Source organism: Vanessa atalanta, chromosome 1, assembly GCF_905147765.1.
Source record: "Vanessa atalanta chromosome 1, ilVanAtal1.2, whole genome shotgun sequence".
NCBI classification, from domain to species: Eukaryota; Metazoa; Arthropoda; class Insecta; order Lepidoptera; family Nymphalidae; genus Vanessa; species Vanessa atalanta.
In genome coordinates, this window is record NC_061871.1 from 13,109,790 (window position 1) to 13,125,825 (window position 16,036).

Genomic DNA, 16,036 nt, shown 5'->3' on the forward strand with positions numbered 1-16,036 from the left:
ACAAGTGGTATTTCGAGCAATATGAACGTTGACTCGTTTCGCCACACCCGGCCAGGCCTCCTCGATCGACCAATCAGAGGCCTACACAACAACCTGTAATCAGTCTGTACTTTCAATGCATTAGACTTCGGTCAGCCTTGGAATGAAATTGTGTTACGTCAGCATATAGACATTAAATATTATGCTTACATTCCTTCATAATATTATTATTATTTATGTTTTATGTATGATAATTCATAATCGACACAATATTTAAATCAATTTTAAATTATTTCATACTTACGTTTCGAGTTTGAACTAGACTGTAGGTGTGTCTAGTAAATTTTTGTTAGAAGATATTTCTGTTTTGAAAGGCTTTGTATTCAACCTTCATGGTTAGTTAATCATTGTTTTTAACGATTCGAATACAATCAAATCAGTCTATGTTTTAGAATACTGCAATGAATTACATAGGCACTATGTTTAATAATTCGCTATTTGCGTTGCGTAATATATTATGTATATTGCAGGATTGTGTAATATATTTATTTCAAGTATTAAGTGCATACTTAAAAGATAGTAAAACGTTTATGACATGAGTTTACTTGATGCGATTACTCGGTTCTTTTCGTGCATTTGAACTACGTATAGAGCAATAATTATGAAATGTCAATAATTAAAACTTTAGTACGTACAGAAATTTTTCTTAATCTTATATCGAATCGACTGTTTGGAACACATCATATTAGTAAAAACTATTCATTTTGACTAATTCTCATTGTCTTGTTAAGGTTCCAAACAGAATAAAATAAATATTTAATTCAACGGACATGATTTTTTGCCATTTTTATAAATAATGGTAAGGAGCCCTTCGTGCGCGAGTCCGACTCGCACCTGGCCGGTCTCATATATATTCGACAGTACGCTAATAGACTATGCTAGAGTAGGATCTATGACCGAGGATTCTTTAGTTATAATGAATATATAGTGTAAATAGCAACTAAACGAGATTATTAGAAGAAACAATAGTGATCATTATACATCGACTTTTATATTATTTCATTATAATATGTGTATTATTCTAGAATGCCAAATATGCGTTGCAAGACCTTTTTGTGTTGTTTGTAAACTGTAACTCGATACGACTTGCATGAATATATTCTCTGTGTTCAAATATACTTACTTAATACCAATTCTCATTGTTTGATTGGATGAATGGTGTAAAATACTGCAGCACCATCTATGAGTGACTTAAAAAAATAGTATAAAAATCGTATCCATGAAAAAACGCCTAATTAAAATATGTGTTACCTTTTTTTTTGTTTTACGAGGAGGAATTGCATTTACGCATGCCGCCGGTAGGTGAGACTCAACCAGGATCTTATGCCCCGTGCCAGGGCACGCTTATGCTAATGCCATGTCCTACCCACTAAAACCATCCTCGGGTTTCCACCATGGCGCCGAGTGGCGAGGCGACGGGATCGCCAATGGCGTACAACTGCGGCCCCACCAGCGGCAGCCGCCGTAAGGTGGCTGAATACATGGAACGCGCGCCTAGTGCGCGCATTCCCCCTCATTATCCATGTCGGAATGTGACGAACTCCCCCGAGTCCGCCACTGGTAAAGCAAGCTCAAGCCGGCCCCGTTGCTCAGGGTACACCACGAGGAGGTGACTGACATGTACCCCATAATATGTGTCACCTGCTACAAGTGGATATTATGTATTTTTGTTGAAACCATGTTGAAACAATGTTGATAAATATTGAATGTCAAACGGATGCATAAATATTTATTTAATATACGAACTAATGCTAATGTCTCGGGTAAAAAACGGGTCTTTATACAAGTTTTAGATTAAAGTTCAAAAATGAATTTTCTCTACTATATGCCTTCCTCTTGAATCACTCTATTCGTTGATGAAAACCGCATTAAAATCCGTTGCGTTGTTATAAAACGAATCGAAAAACAATTTTAAATAAAAAAAAAAATTGTCTATGCTGTGACCGTTGAGGAGTTCGTTCATTATTGCTGGTGTACAATCAGGTCATGCCTACTATAAAAATGCATTGTCTTCGGAACTGTACCATCATGCAACATTTATTCGAATTATTTAGCGAAATACTAACTATGAATTGTATAAGTAGAGTTTAAAAAAGAGTTCAATTTGCACATTTTAATTGTTTCGTATAATTAATTCGTGTTTATTTTCAGAGTCGGTTTCACTTATTCGCCTGCGGTAATTTTCCACTCGATCGCTGCACAATGAGCCAATGTTTATGGAACCGTACACTTCGCGTACACACAGGATGCGTGAATGCAATGTGAGAAGATTTGTTTTGTTGAGTCGAGTTCTTTCAGCATTTTTATATACTTTATTACAGCAATATCGTTTAAAAACAATAACGGATTTAAATTGTTTTTGGAACATTTAAAACTTTCGCGATATATGTGTATGGTGTCATACATACATGGATAAGTTATTTTTAATACTAAATTCTAATCTTGAAGTCATTAATTTTCAGTATTACGTGAAGAGAAAAGCAAATGAATCTCTTTGTCATAGAAGAAATACTTACATAATATAAAATACTTTTGAAACGGTACCTGAAAATACAACTATTTCATTTTATTTGAAAAAACATTCCATGGAAATATGGCACCATAACATACCCATACCATACCATAGGATCGGTATCAATCCTAAATGCCTCTGTGCACACAATCTCGTGCTCACACACATCCAAATTATAGTATAGTAGTTGGCGCTAAAGTAATTGATGACTGGGTGAGACACTCACACATGCACAGATGGCGACCACCAAGTAATTAAAGCTGTTAATTTCTTCTGCATATCAATCATTCAGTAACCTCAATCAGCGCGAGCTGGTGCGTGTTGCTACTGCAAGTGTGCATGGCTGCGTGACATAGCCAATTGTGTGACGGAAATCATGATCTTAAATCTAATGTTTATGAAATAAATTTATTTACACGAAACGAATATCTCAAGATTTTATTTATCATTTTAAAATATCACTTTTAAAATGATACAATGTTCCCTTTATTTATAATCGTTTGACAACAATAATTAAAGCAAGAAATTTATCTATTTTAACACTATCTTTTAAATTCTTCTTTCTAATTACAAAAAAATACGACAATATGTTATTATATATTTTAGAAGCTTGTTTGTGCGTGTACCGTGTGTGTAAACCGATTTCTAGATGCTTTGTACTGTACATAACCAATTTTATAAAAAATAATTAATAAATTTATTTATTATTCACGTTGCTTATATTATAATTATGTTGATATACATCTTTCATACTAAATGGAGCGTTATTGTCGAGGATTAATTTTATAAGTCGTTGTTAGTTATCGTTAACATGATAAATGCATTATAGATATAGATAAATATGCATAATTGATGGATACTATAATATATCACAAAATTATTACTTTATATAAATTAAACATCTTCAGTTGGAAAGAAAAATTGATGTTTTATTTTTTGATTAATGTTTCAAAAATGTTCGTGTTCGTTCTGTTTGACTAGGATAAAGAATATAGCTCTGGGGAAGCTGTTTATTTTACCACCTCTTTAATAATAAGTATAGCAAATGGGCCACCTGATGGTAAGTAACACCGCCCATACATATCGACGCTGTAAGAAATATTAACAAATCCTGACACCAATAATGCACCGCCAACCTCGGATACTAAGATGTTACTAGTGTCTGTAATTAAAGTCTTTCTCACTTCATAAACCCCAAAACAACAAACAACACAACAACGACAAAAAATAAACACAAGCAACACAACAACGACAAAAAAATATGGTTATGTAACTGTAATTCTGTTACAAGCTTTGTTTTAGCTTGAATTGTATCACGAAGGCAACTAAAAGTGTCGAATCAAAACCTGCCAAATTTAGATCCACAATCGATCCGCACGTTGGAGTAGCGTTGTGGAATAGGTGGCAAAATTTCTTCTAAATACGTAAAAAGGGCGCTTAAAATGTAATGGACATTGACTCGGAATCTCCCTTGGAGAAGAAGTTTGGGTTAACATCATGGAATTTTGGCTTATTTTGTTTGACGATTTTCATACCCTGTTTTATTCTTTGATGATATTATGATAGAGTTCAAAATGTTCATAACATTACAAAAGTCAATAATGTTCATTAGTCATACAGATTAGCTAATTTGTATGCACTATGATTAAGCTATGGATTATAATTTATAATGTGTAAGTACTTTATCTGCGCAATTGTCGAATTAGGTACGTATCACATCCCACGGATGTTTTTTTTAATAGAAACAATAAATTATAGTTAAACTTACATAAAGAGCTCTTACAGTAACAGTTATTGGTGGTTTACTTGGTATATAAACTCATAATATATTCTACCGCGAAGCAGAAATACTCAGTATTGTTGTGTTCCGGTTTGAACGGTGTGCTAGAGTAACTCCTGATACATAACATCTCAGTTCTAAAGGTCGGTGGCGCATTGGCGCAGTAAGAAATAAAAAAAATATAAGCTGTGCTGATGTGTATGGCAAGTGGTGACCACTTATTATCCAGTGAGCCATTTGCACGTTTGCACACCTGCTATAAATAAAACATTGCAGTAAAATGTCTCTATGTGTGTTTTAATAATTTCCGTAATTTCGACATCATATTTCGTATATTTGTTAAGGCGTCGTGAACTTGGTTGAGAGCGAGCATGTTATCCAGAGATAACACCAGATTTCTCAAATATAAATGACAACTTCGCCAATAACATTAACCAGACCATTTGTTTTATTTATAAAAATATAAGTACCGTCTCCTCAAACATAGAGGAGGCCTCAGCCCGGCCTGTTAATATCCCATTCATTTACAGGCCGTTTATTTTAATTTCTGTAATAAAATTTAATTTATTATTATGATCCAGGTCTTTACCTGCAACCGCTTCTTTGTACATATAATCCTATTCTTCATTCCTCCCATTGCAAAGTTGAAATAAATCAGACTCAGGATCAATAACTCGTTTCTTTTGATATATTTTTACAGGAAATACGCAACTAATTTTGTGGTCAGATAAGTAAGGTATGGTAATAAGGTAAGATCAGGACCTCATGTCTGCCTTGTAAGTTAGCCACTAGACCGGAATCGCACCTGCAAGGCCTCGGTATTGCAGCTGTCCATGGGCGGTTGTAGTCACTTTCCATCAAGAGGCTCACCTTGCACTTCTCCTCGTTTGCTACCTACACCATAAAACCAAACTAAAAAAAAAAAAACAAAGTATCACATAAAATAACTTATGACCCAAATAATAATTTAAACTTAGTAGTGAATCTTTTACTCTACATTGAAGTGCCGTACAAAATAATATATAGGTAAGTAGTATTTTTTATTCTAAGTACATCATTATTATTCTTATATTCTTTCTTTAAGTTCGTTTCAGGTCAAGGACAAATGTTTATATAAATAGGTATTTTTCCAATTAACATTAAATTAAAAATTACTATAAATATATATTTAAAACAAATATAATTGTTAATTAAATTGTATTATATATGTGTGGTATATTTATTTTAATTGACAAGCTTATTAGAGTTTTTTTAATCACAGTCTTATTTATAAATTATACAAGCTTCAATTGAGTTACACAAATTGAAATCTTCCACACTATCGATATAATAATTTGATGTTATTATTACCACGATGATATAAACAATAATAAATAAATTAAATGTTTTAGTAAACAAAACACAGCTTTACATTAAACCCTATACGTAGTACCTGTTAGTATTATACCATCTAATTAATATGGAATCTAGTTGACATTCATTTCAAATAAACAATAAGAATAATAGTAACATTAATTTATGTACCGGTACATTGAATACATCCATAACATTAATTCGTTCCAGTTTGAAAGCGATAGGAAAATTCCGCTTTTAATCAGTGACAATTACACCAATACAGCTGGTTACATGCGCCAGGCACTGGCGCCTTTGGTAGATGTTAGCTTAAAAAATTGTATACAGACACATAACAATTGTATTAACATCGCCATTAGTCTTTATTCGTATTTATATTATATGCAATATAGAAGTGTCCGGCATAGACCCTACACAAACGTAGTTTGACGTACTGGTTAGTGACTTCTGTCAAATAACAAAGGTATTAATAATGATGATAATGATTTAATACAATTTAACTAGTTTGACATATTAATAACTAAAATGAGTAATAATGGAAAGAATAAACAGTTTTGTAGGAATGTATGACAGTCTCAGGACTATGACGATAATATCAAGTGGGTAATTAAAGTACTTAAACGCTAAGCTTAAAAAGAGAGATACGTTTAATTGATAAATTAATTACAAATACTGAAACACTTTATATTATTATAGTACAGGTTTACTTGGTGGCAGAGGTACTACTCACTCATCAGATATTCTACCGCAAAACAGCAGTGACAGTAACAGGACGATAGAACCAGTGTAACTACAGGCACGAGGGACTATACATCTTAATTCCCAAGGTTGATGACGCATTGACGATGTAGGGAATGGTTAATATTTCTTTCAGGTGGCCCAACTGGGCTCGTCCGCCTACCATACATCATAAAAATACTACCAAAACCTTAAAGCTATCTAAGGTTTTTTTTAATAGAAAGGCAAGCTGGCCATAGACATTGGTTACAGTGAGAAAAATTAACTAAGATGATGCGCCCCTGGTGTCTGAAGTGACACTGGCTCACCCTTCAAACCGGAACTCAAATATATTATCTATTTCTGTTTAGCGGCAGAATATATATATATATATATATATATAGTGGACGGTGCGTACAGGTTGGTTTGCACAAAGCCAACATTCTCCAAATAGAAGTTTCAATAAAATATTCAGACATTCAATACAATAAATGTCGTAATAAAAATAAATAATATGCAAGGTATTATTTAATTTCTTTCCGCCCATTTATTTTCTGTACCTAAAAAAAACTGTAATCTGGACAATAAATTGCTTAGAAAATCGTTTTACGACGTAAAGTTAGCGACCTGCAATTAAACAGTGTTATGTCAATCTTAAACGTTGTGCGTGTTTGCAAGGTTCGGACAAATATTTGTTTCGCCTTAATCAGGAAGACGACTTTCACAAAATCTAAAGGTCAATCAATAGTAGCATTAGCTTTGGGCTCTAAAATAATACAACGTCAATTTGAATATATTCAAAGTTATTTCATTTTCGCACACAGCTATAAATAAAATAAAAAGGAAATAAGTCAATAGACCAAAACTCGTTCACCTTCAAAAATTAACAAAGAAACGACTTGCTGATTCTGTTTTTTTTTAAGACTTTGGAGTACATACCACAGATAATAAGAAATTAAAAAAAAAACATATGCTATAAATTACAGTACATGTCGATCTATCTATAAGATCTTTATAAGCATCATACCCTCCAGATGTGGAGGTCAGTGATGTCAGCGTTTAGAAAGTGTTTTGCTCTATGTGTGTGTGTGGATTGGAGGTGTGGCCGTTGTCAGCTGTGTAATGTACGCTTACTAGGCGGCACGGCAGGCGCTACTATCAAAATACGACGTTCCGATATGCACGGCTTAGCTCAAACACAGCTGACATTGATGCTACATATTGCATCAGCCTGACGAAAACCATTTGTGTGTTTTGAGATGTTATTTACGTCTAAGATAATAAATATATACCATGAGAAATAATTAGTAATTTGCGTAGATTTAATAAGTTCTTTGGGTAATTACTTGTTTTGAAACCGCACAAACAAGTATTGCGTGCCGTCTGTTCTGGCATTCCCAATAATCATATTAATTATATTATTGGGCTGGAATATGTTTTACGTTACATAACAATTACACTATTTTCCGTTCGTGACGCACTCGTGTTGTAGTGGGCGCTGATTGGCTTGATTCACCAAGCCCCCAGACGTCATACGATATCATGTACAAGTTGGCTGTTACAATTTATTGCCACAATAATTCGTGACAAAAACTTAAAAATAAATTATTTATTCAGCTGACTATTGTTATTATTAAAAATAATAATACCTACATGATATTGTAATTACAAATAACATTTTTGATTAATTTCTTCGTTGCAAGCGATAGCCTTGAAATATATGAGTTCATGATTACGTGACTTTTTATAAAAACCGTCGGGTAGAAATAGGTTATATTAAAATTTAAATTAAATTATTGTTAATTGTCTCCATATATTTATACAGAAAATAGTATAAAATATAATATGTACATACAATTTTTAATTTCTTTTTTTTTAAATTATTAATTATAGCTAATGAACAAAACGATTTTTTTTTAAATGTTTCAATAGATAAATATTTTTAAATTATGAATATGAATCAAATATAGCTAATAAATGTTAGTGATAAATTGCAGCAATTGATAAGTCATGTGCAAATAATTTGTAGATAAGAGTAGTGAGTACTATAATAGCACGTGAGCATTTAGCCTTCAAGAAATAGGTACGAGATGGCATCTACAGAGGATCTGCGTAGGTATTGCGTTTTATTGTAATACAAAATATTACGTAACAATGGTTTGAGTATAAAGTGACCATTGTTTGCATATGGTTCGATTCAGTACACTTTTTTCAAGACTTCACTTTGTATTTCACTTGTGAAAATAATGTTTTTTATATTTATTATTATCAATACCACATTCTGACGTATCACTCTCGTGTTCAGTGGTGAGATTCGAGATTCTGTTTACAGAATACCTCTAGAGTAGCGAATAGGGATACTATTGTGACAATTCTGGTTGTATTTACAACTGCTTAGGTGGTCTAGTAGCTAGTAATAAAATTGTATTGACGTTTTTTTACAAGAATATTTAGCAGCTCCTCAGCGCAGCGTTTGGAAGCTGTCAGTGTACACTGTCATGCCTCGGCAAGGACGTAAACGTATTAGTATTGCGCCATATCCGCCTGAACTTTCATCGGTCGTGTAATCCGATCGAATGAAGCATGAAAGTATTGATCTATGCAATCACAACTACGACTACGTTAAATTAATTATTTTTTTAGAATAAACTTAACAAATATACTTAAGTTAGTATTTTTTTGGTGCCTTTAATCTTAGTCGTCTCACGCACACCACGATAATTAGTAAGCACCAGCCTCACTCACAATAATAAATCCCAATAAAAAAAAGTAGCAGGACGCGCTTTCGTGCAAAGATCTAGATATAAGGACGTAAACGAAAGTTATACAGGATGTTTGTCTTTATACCCACATTGGCGCCCGATAATACGTTGATGAGAATAACCGCCGTGGGCGAAATCTGTCAAGAAATCATCATCGTCATCGGTATCTTGTATATACCTAAACCAATTTAAATATACAACAGGTGTACATTATATAAACTATAAACACATACATTGGTGCCTACATTAATATACTCTAAATGATTTAATATATAAAAGATATGTCTATGAAAACTTGTTATTTAAAATTAAATAAATTAAAAAGTAATATTTTTATACATAAATTGTAATCGAATGTTAATAAATTGATCGAAATGCTGTAAAAATTTGAAAAATCGATAACTTTAAATTCTATACACAAAGTCTTTATACATGTGTGGTATCTATACTAATATTATAAATGTGAAGGTAAGTCTGTATGTTACGTCTTCACGCTTAAGCCGCTAAACCGATTTAGATGAAATTTGGTTTGGAAATAGTTTGAGTCCATAAGTTTCGATAGGTCCTGTCCCGTCCTTCGAAGAACATAGGCGTTTTTTTCTTTCAATCACCCCCTCGAGGTAGTAAAATGGGGTGTGACAGTTTGTGTGCTATAGGTAAACTTTCATAAATTTCGCGCGGCTAAAGCCGCATGTTCAGCTAGTCTAAATATATACGTTTATACATAATTCAATGTAAGCTTTTAGTGGAATTGACCGTTGAATTTGATGACTATACATTATAATGTTGTTATAAGCACATTATACGGATTTCTAAAATCTTGCCGAGTTTCACTTACTTCAGTCAAGTGCTATATAAGCATATGGTTCTGTACACGCATATATCTGCTATAATCAAATGGCAGAGGAGCGAAGATAAACAAACTTTAGAATTTTTTTATTAGTGCTCGTTCAAATAGGTATAGGAGACCACATCAAGTACATTAAATATTGACCAAACAGAATTAAGAAAAAATAAATTTTACTTTTCATTCATTAACATATTCCTCCAAAAAAGAAAAAAATAATGGTTATAAATTATTTAATCTTAGGTAAAAGGAACAGAAACCCTAGACAATGAAGTGCGTTATTGTTCAAGTTGTTGTACTCATAGATTTGACCCTATAATGCGCTTTCAGAAAGTTAAACATTTTACAAATTCATCTTAAAGTTTATTTTTGAAAAATACTATTTTTTTTTTGCTAAAATCACAAAAAAATAATCTACATCCTTTTACCTGTCCAAAAAGGTATACTACCTTTCTTACGCAATTTGCTTAACCTGCCCCCTCAAAGCAATTAAAAGGGTTGAATGTATATCTTTTTTTGTGGTCACTAGTCAAATATCCATTCTCATCCGCGCGTGCTATACACCGTGCTCTTCGAAAATACTCGTATCAGTTCTTTAATTTTTACTTGACTTGACATTTTGAAATGTTTTATCAATTCTTTTAATTTCATGGTGAAAGGTTCGCTGAAATTTCGTTAATCATATAGGAGTCCCTTTTGATGTTCGGCTTGAGTCATATGCTGACGGCGAATCGAAGGTACATAAAAATTAGAGCATTTGCCTCATCACCCAATGGATCAGCTGTAGCTTCTATTTTGTGAGTCATTCAACTCACAGCGACCAGCTGTTACAATTTTATTGGTGATCGCCATCTATTTCGCTGTAACACCCAGTATTTGCTTTCTATGCATCCCGGCGTAACCGGGAAGTGGCCTTGTATAATAAACTCATTCATCTTCATTTTGATTTTTGAGTTGAGAGGGTCTTAGCCAAGGCTATTAAAGTCCTATGTGATATATTAATAGGTATGTGCGCTCTAAATTTTACTGACCATCTTCTGGGAAGGGTATTATGACAATCTATATTATATTTATAATACAACACTATTTCACGTAACTATATCGATACACTATAATTTTACGGTTCTAAGTTCCGACAACGACTTCGAACTTCGACGACATTCAAAACGCTATTTATTCACGAAGCCCTGAACGATTTCATGGCGATTCATGATCAAAGTTGTTTATTTATACATAGTCCTCCTGACATTGGAAGGTGTGGTTCATCTATCTATATGTATGCGGAAATATATTTGTACTAAGTATACAAATGAAGTTGTTTTCGTGTTGGGCGTGACCGCGCTCACGCACACCATCCTGAACGAGGGTCAAGTGGACCGAAAAGTTCACAAAAACTTAATTGACAATAATAAAGAGTTATTGGCGGACATTAGACGATCTGCGTCAACTGTTCCTGACGTCATTGATTTACAAATGATTGATGGAGTATTGCTTATCAAGGTTAAAAGAAATTATTTCATTAATTTGCAAAACTAAGTAAGTATATTGTAACATATTTGTTAAATGCAGTCTGTGTTACAGTGTGTGTTATTTAACTAACATAATTAATTGAAATTATCAAAAAATTGAGTTTTACAATAAAATTGCGGTTGACTAGATAAACGTGGATTCATTTATTAAAATTTCCGTAAGTTTTCTGAATATGGAAACTTTGAGATGACCACAGTGTGGACTTTGCCATGACCACATCTCTTGAAATAAAATATGTTTAACAATCACGTGCTAACTCCCTAACCGTTTCAATAAGTGTTAAATAAACGAACATGCACGAATACTTCATAAAAAATGTTTATAGTTATGTCTCGATCACTGTACGACCTCCAGAGTCCAGAGTGAACACAAACGAGTCTAACGCACACATATAAACACGGAGGCGTGTTCGTATACATGCACGTAACTGTTTGTAATTACGCAGAAAATCACACAAAGGTATTTTGCGCATGTATTACATTGCCTCAAGAATGCGATTCGTTTACAAAGGCGCCAGTAGACACGTATGCCAGTCACCTGATCGTCTCGACTCCAAGCTTCTTAGATCCAAAATGCCTTTACTAAAACACGCTTCAGTCGAAAATGAGCTTTAATATGGCTAAATAGCATGGATTTTGTCACTGAATCAGCTTTTCTCACATTAGTATACTAGGTCTTAGTTAGAAATGATGATTTACCACTTAAGATTTGTAAAGTAGTCTTGCGATCACGACATTATTTTAATTGAAAAGTTGTTTTTATAAAAACAGATAACCGTCAACATCACATTAAAGTGAGAAGTTATTTTTAAAGTTATTTATTTATAATGTTTTTTTTTTATTTCTACATACTTACAAACTATTCTTAGATGTTCTTAAATATAAACTGGCGAATGAATTAATGAAAATTATATAAGTTAAGTACAAATTGTGTAACTTGAGATATAATTTTAATTAGGTTGCCATAAACGATAAATATTTAATTTATTTAAGAATCAAACTACATAGGTATACTTATCTATTAATTACGTATATTATATTGAAATAAAACAAGATTACTTTGATAAAATTAAAGCATTATTTATTTCAAAGAAACTATAAAATAATAGATTCAACAATACAATACCCAGTATAATGATTTGAAATTCCGAAAAATATCGAGTTAGAATTTCAGTTGTAATTATTTCGTGGTATGGTACTTAAATGTAAGTTATACCTATGTATTAGTATAAGTCACTCAACTTATCCGGCTCGAAGCAGTGATGATTTAACGACGCACCAGTTTTAATAAACTGTTTACATATTATTTAGTATATACTGTGTAACAAAACGCAGGGCCGGATTTAGAGATACGGATGTCCTGAGGCAAGAAAGGGGTGGAGGACCTGTTGCAACAAAGACGTGGCCGTTTATTTCCGGCCGGCAGTCGGGTATTACAACAATTTATTTACATGGTACCTTTTTTCAATGCATATCTGTAATTTTTAAAACAAAAAACTTTAAATATATCGTATACTAATAGTTGAATGTCACTAAGTCTACACATATATGTGACTGTAATTTTTAATTTCTACACAATTATATTATTTTTTAGAATATTTATTGTGGGAGAAAAATTCTTACAGTGGCCTCACGGCTATGGCGCGAATGGGCATTCGGGGCCCCCTAGATCCGGACCTGAAAAAACGTGATGATACTAAAATTGTCTCGTATTAAAGATGATTCCTATTACAAAGGAAATAAAATCTATAATCCAATGTAATTTATAATATTAATAAGTTAGGTAGCTATGAAATGTCCTTGTCATTATAAACTAGAATATTGACAATATAAATATATGTTTAAAAATTTGAAACTAGTTCTGAGGAATGCCAATCGACACCTATCTGTACATACTAAATACTAAAGTCTATATTCATATTATACAGTTCTAGAGTTGGTTTATTTAAAAACGCTCAGGCTGATCTAAATCATTTCTCTTTGTAAAAAAAATGTTAGATAGCCCAATTATTGGAAAAGCTATAAATAATAAATATATAAATAAACTATTAAAAGATGGATGGATTGTGTCAAATATATGGCTGGAAAGAATGTTACTTGTGAGATGACGACAGATAGGGAAGTATGGAAGAAGAAGACATGCTGCGCCGACCCCAAGTCATTTGAGATAAGGCCAGGAGTATGATGAAATAAGCTATGTACCATCAGTCATCACCTTATGGACTTTTAATGCGATAGAGTTTTGGTTTATATGCAAGATAATGAATCGATTCTAAAAATCATTTTAGTACCTATAGAATAAAAGATATCCCTCAGTAATCAAGGCTAGGTTATTTATACGTCTTTCATTGTAATATTCTTTATTTAAACAGGTATTTAATGATATGTTAAACTACCACCTTTTCGAAATGAACTTATCAGATATTTTACCACTAACAGCAATACTTATTATTATTGCGTTCCGCTTTGGAGGATCAGTTACCAAGTGTAACAGCAAAGGACATGAGATATCTTTGTTCCCAATCAAGAACAACAAGCCGGGTGCATCAGTATCAAAAAACAATATTGAGACCATTTTTTCAACACAAATCTTTATGTATAGTAAAAATATTATTTTTAAATATTTATTTGAGTTTGACATTCTTTATAAAATAAAAGTAATCTTAATATAAACTTACAATATTACAACAACAACATCAAAACCTGTTATCAATGATATTTTATGATTGAAAGAATGATATTCTCTGACGAAAATGTTTTTTTCCTTCTAAATTATGTTACGTCGTTGGAGTTTAGTAGATTTGAGTAGGGTTAATCTTAACAGACCTACGTTTAGAAATCTATAAATATAAGAAATTAAAACATTTAACAGTACTTTACAAAAAAACACCATTTAATTTGACAAATAATGTTATTTCTACTTACTTTAGCTTATGACAAAATAATGAACTTAAAATTGAAAAATGACTTTAAATTGTTATTTTAAACTGGGCCGCGAAGTAGTTGTATTTATAAGTAAACCTAAATTATGACTAAACTAAAACCACTATTCTGGAATCTGACAGCAGTTTTATATCTATTGAGTATATTTATTTAATCAAAACATAATATGACTAGGAATATATATGAATCACGCGTGTGGCGCGTAAGCGATTCTGTGACGATCTTCCATGACGGCGAGGGTACCGCGTGATTTTTATGGGTAGTCTGTCGACTAGCACTCGGCCAGTAGTTTTACAAAGCCCTCTCGCTTATAGTGAGAGGGATCCATAGATGGATTTTAAAGGAAGTAATAAGAAAATAAAATGTCATTGTCTAATCAAAATAAACGGTATATAAAGGACCAAGGCTTGTAAGATTCGTAAATTCATTTTCATATAATTTTTTGAAATAATTGTTTTTTGTACTGTCCGCATAATATAAAACAACAGTAAAAAATTAATACAAAAATAAAACAGTTTGACCCCGACGTGATTTGAACACGCAACCTTCTGATCTGGAGTCAGACGCGCTACCGTTGCGCCACGGAGTCGTTACTTCCCATGGCAAAAATATGCTTTGTAATCAAGATAGTAATAGTATTTTTTCTTAATTATATTAATATTGTAAGTTTTTTTTAGTTATTAAAAATATTTATTCAAAAATATTAAAATACCCTTCAATAATATCACGAGCTTATAAATAATTTTAATTACAACGCACTCTATCGTCGAAGTTGAGAACTTTTTCGCAATACTATTATTGTAGGTATGACACGATTTCCACGGCCTCTTTTCATTTCCTTATCTAGGTATTTATAGTTAGCATGCTTTTGATACAAAATATTAAGTTTAGAGGTTAGATGGCGGCTTATAAGCACTGAGGAATCGTAAATATTAACATAGATATAATGAAGCAGTAATTGAGGAATAATTATAATTAGAAATGTTATTGGCCTCTTATTACTCTTTGGCCTCATGATGCGAAGCATTTATTTATTTCTTTATTCACACAAAAGTTTTTTTTACATTTTTTTAATATCAGCCCTGAATCCAAACTAGCTTTCGCTGTGTTTTGGAAGTCAGATCCTTCCCAGGTGTTAGTTTACATAATTGTTTTTTTTTATAAAATTAAATAAAAAAAAAAATAGTAAAAATAATAATAATAATCAAAAACACAATTGATGCTTTACTGACGATTTTATTTTAACACTAAAAGATTTTTCAAGCTATTAAGTTCCTAGTCTTTTTTCCGGCTACCTTAAACAAATGTTTTCTCGTATTTTTCCCTTTTTATATATTAAAATTATATTTTTAAAATACTATATTATGTTCATTTGTGTTAGCTAAATTGAATAGTTTCATCACAAGCCCCTGTGGCCTAATGGATAAGGCATCGGCCTCCTAAGCCGGGGATTGTGGGTTCGAGTCCCACCAGGGGTAACAAAATAAACAAGTTATAATTTTGAATTAAAAAAATATTTTTTTAGTAAATAACATGTTTTTTTTAATTTACTAT

The 16,036-nt window shown here is 32.3% G+C and overlaps 2 non-coding genes across 2 annotated transcripts; one reads left to right on the top strand and one right to left on the bottom strand.

The window, feature by feature from the left end:
• Positions 1-14,999: 14,999 nt before the first annotated feature.
• Positions 15,000-15,071, bottom strand: Trnaw-cca. Its single transcript has one exon. It is a non-coding gene; the product is annotated as a tRNA-Trp (tRNA).
• Positions 15,072-15,887: 816 nt separating this feature from the next.
• On the top strand, positions 15,888-15,960 carry Trnar-ccu. Its single transcript has one exon. It is a non-coding gene; the product is annotated as a tRNA-Arg (tRNA).
• Positions 15,961-16,036: the final 76 nt, after the last annotated feature.